Source organism: Petaurus breviceps, unplaced genomic scaffold (assembly GCF_028583685.1).
Source record: "Petaurus breviceps papuanus isolate PSGF00001 unplaced genomic scaffold, PetGlider_PUasm1.0 140, whole genome shotgun sequence".
Classification (NCBI taxonomy): domain Eukaryota; kingdom Metazoa; phylum Chordata; class Mammalia; order Diprotodontia; family Petauridae; genus Petaurus; species Petaurus breviceps.
In genome coordinates this window covers 32327037-32331261 of record NW_027185698.1, presented here as the reverse complement: position 1 = coordinate 32331261, position 4225 = coordinate 32327037, and positions in this window count along the sequence as shown.

The following is a 4225-nucleotide window of genomic DNA, read 5'->3' as shown; positions in this document are numbered from 1 at the left end:
AGAGAGAGAGAGAGAGAGAGAGAGAGAGAGAGAGAGAATAAAACCCCAATATACATCAAAATATACATTCCAGTTAATCCCATCAGTGAGGGAAGGTAGAAAGGAAGGGGAAAAAGGAGGATGGAAGGGAAAGGAGAAAAGGAGGGAAGGGACTGATTAGTAGAAGCAATTTAGGATTTGATCCCACAGGCAGACATTCAGAAAGTATCTTTCTGATCAAAAAGTATCTTTCTTCTTTAACTGCTAGAATGTCATATTGCTTTGATTATCACAAATTAAACTGAAAAATAGAGGTAATTGTGATGGGGTAAAGCCCCTTGAACTGTTCTTGAATCTTCCCTCTGGATCTGACATTCCCCTGAGGCCATAAGCCTCCCATTATCCCTGTGTCCAAATCTCTGTTACCCTTAACCTAGCCCAGTCCTGCATTTTCTGTTATCTCCTGGTAGCCTTCAACTACTTCCCACCCTCAATCCCATTCTCTTGGTTCCTGGAGGCTGACCTCTAGTCACCCTAGACTACTTGGCCACCCCTAGATCCTTTCCATAGTCTTTCTGTATATAAGATCCATCTTGCCTCCATGAAGGGACTCAGATTCAATCTGACCTGCTTGTCAATACAAGTGTTATGAATGTTCAGATTCCTTAAGAATCTACCTAATATGGCAGATCTTTAGTAAATATTGTTTTCCTATGGCTGAAAAAAGGCTTGGGTAGAATTCATTCGGGCCAGGACCTGGCATGTCATTGTCTTGGGGTCCCGAGCACCCTTAAACCTCAACAATTGCATTCATACACTCCTCTGACCCTACCAATCACCAACATCCTTATATAGGCCTCCATTAGCATTTAACAATATTCCTGAAATAGATTCCTAATATTTCTTCCCCCTATCCAGGTTCTTCTCATCTAATCTAATTCATCCTTTGTATTATTCCCAGAATAATCTTGCTTATGGATTTCACTTTTCTACTCAATATATAGTAGAATGCTGTTAAAGATTTTTTAAGCAAAATTCAAATTTCTTTTTGATATTTAAGGTCTTTCACAGAGTGAAAGTACATTATCTTTCTCATATTTCCTCATGGGAAGAGTTAACAGGATTCCAAAAATACTCCTCTACTCCCAGCTTAGTTGATATGGTTACTGGATGTAGTCACACATGATGAGGCTTTATAATGTATAAAGATGGTATCTGTATAAAGATGTATGCTGTAGTCCCTTTATCAGGTAAAGATACCTCTCTGGGGCAGCCAGGTGGCTCAGCGAGTAAGAGCACCGGTTCCAGTGTTGGGACGACCTGGTGATCGAATCCTGGGCTCAGACACTCAGCACCACACCTAGAAATAACTGGCCGTGTAACCTTGAGCAAGTTACTTAACTCCAATTGCTTAAAAAAAAAAGATACCTCTCTGAGTCAAGAAGAGAAGAGTTTGAGTGAGGATACAAATTAGGCATTTCTTAGGAATAACTTGAGATCTGAGAAACTTGAAGTAGTTTAAGTTTATAACAGTTGTGGAATAAGACCCTTCCAGGGGGAAAAGATGATTTCTTTTTCTTTCTCCCCTCTCCTGTAGTTCTTAGCATCTAGCAGCAAATTGCCTAGAGGGAGGAGTCCAGTCTAGGAGGTGGAAAGAGAGTGGAAGAGATGTCAAGCCAACAGCTGCCTGCTAAAGAGACATCTACAAAGACAGATAAAAAGGGAATTTCTTTTTCTTCCTCATTCCCCATCAGTCAGATAGCTTTGAATGGGAGCTACTGGAATGGTAGGAGACACTATAGTTAGTGAGGAGTCAGAGACACACATTCCAGACACAGATAAAGATAGTCACCAAATGAAGAGGAACAGTCAGGCTGTGGAAAGGAGCAGTCCTAGGGAATTCATTGTGAATTCTGCAGAAAGAGAGAACTTTCGGGTCCTTAAGTTACTGGAACTAAGAGCTGCTTTTGCCACACTAGTATCTTAAACATGGGCCTCACAACTTGTACTCTAAGTTAGATCCTACTCTTGCCATGAACTCTTTGTATATTTGTGAGAGAATTAATTCTAGGCTTATGGGAGAAATGTTTTTGTAACTCCTGTTTTATACTACACCATATTAGTAAATGCCTTTTCTAAGAACTAATTGTTTCTACTGATTGACTACTAATAAAAACTACACTTGTGGGGACTTATGAACTATTGTAGTAGAAACAGTAGTTTAGTGAATACTTCATGATCTAGTCTATACTTTAACTAAATTATGGTGTTCTCTCTCCTGCCAAATACTCTGTACATACCCACCTCCATGTCTTTGTTTACACACTGTCCCTTATGATAGGAATGTCCTCTCTTCTCATCTTTACCTATTGAATTCTTTTTTAAAGCAAAATACAATCATATTTATGGTAGAGTATATGCATTATGATTTGCCATTCCATAAAATAACTTTAACAAAGTAACAGCAAAGTGTGTTGATTGTAATTAGCCAGAATTTTGTTGGTTTATTTCTATGTAACAATGCATCTGTGAAGGTTTGTAGGTTTGTTTAGTTGAAGTTGAAGAGGAAGCTAGCCACTCCATTTCAGTTGACTTTCAACTTTGGCATGTGTACATTAGCCAACACTATCTAACCATTTCCCTTATCCTATGATTAGGCAGGACGTCTTTAGGCACTGATGTGAGTTCCACCCCTTCAGAGAGATTTCTTTATGCATTTGTATGTGGAAAATCAATAGAGACATTATGATTCAATAGTACTCATCTCCCCTTATCAGTCTACCAACAACTATTTTTGGTACCTCAGGGAGAAGACCAGTATTCAGATTTATACCACTTTGTGAGGTTTATAAAAATAGTAAATCAATATCAATTAGAATCTCTCTCATTCTATTCTTGACTCCCAATCAGAAGGAAAAACTCCAACCCCAAAATTTAGACAGATAGGGTCCATTGTGTCTATCTCTTTATATTTACCTCACACTTTTCTGGTCACTGCCCTCCTTTCTGCTTTCCTTTTCATAAATAATAAAGTACACACCCAGAAACTGTTAGGGTCAATACTTTATCTAACTAGGGTTAGTATCAATTTTTTAAAAATCAGCTAGAAGGAAGATTCTGGGAAGATGGCAGAGTAGTTCAGAAAATTCCGAACTCTCCAGATTTCTTCCACAAACAAGACAAAATAACTCCTCAGAGTAAACATAGAGTGACAAAAATAAACAAGACCTGTGACTGAAGAGTGGTCTTCCTGGGACAACTGGAGAAAATCTGAAGATCCCAGGACAGAGTTTTGGCCCAAGTGAAGTGTACCTCAAGGCTAGCTCCCCTGAAACACCAAGCAGTGAGCCTTGGGGAAGCTGGGTTGGGAAAGTAGTCTTAACCTTGGCCACAGCACTTTTTACCTCCTAGATAGCATGGGGAGTTGAGCATCTAAATGGAGGAAGACTGAAGGGACTCTCTGCTGACAAGGGATGCCAGGCCCAGCTATGCTGCCAAGACATGGTCCTGGGCAAGAAGGAACCAGCATGCACCTGGTGAGTGCAGCCGTGGGTGAAGGACACTGCTAGCTGTAGGTACTTATAGGACAGCAAAGTCTTGGTTTTGGTTCCAGGCCAGAGGGGAGAACTGAAGGTCATAGCCAGTGGAGGGTTCTCAGGGAGCAAGAAAATTTTCAGCATGGTGTCCCAGGGTGCCCTATTTGGTGGCTTGGAGGTAGAAAGGAATGCAGAGTTGGACCCAGAACAAAGCTTAAAAAAATAACAGTAATTGAATTACCTGAAAGATACTATCAAAAATAAAATCTTGATACAATAATAATAAGAAATAATTAAAAGAAAATTGTCCTGAAATGTTAGAATAAGAGGGGAAAGTAGAAATGGAAATAGAAAAAATCCACTGATCTCCAAGAGATCCTAGGAGGAAAACCTACAGGAATATCATGACCAAATTCCAAAACCCACAGCTCAAGGAGAAAATATTATGAGCACCAAGAAAAAAAAAAACAGTTCAAATATGGCAGAGTCACAAGTAAAGTTACACAAGACCTAGTAACAGGTACACTCAAAGACTACAGGTCTTAGAATACTATATATTGAAGAGCAAAAGCACTGGGGTTGCAGTTCAGAATATCATACCCAACAAAGTTATGTATAATCCTGAACAAACAAAAAAAATAGATATTTAGTGAATTGACAGACTGTATCAGCAATGCCATATTCACAATGCCTATAGAGATTACAAATAT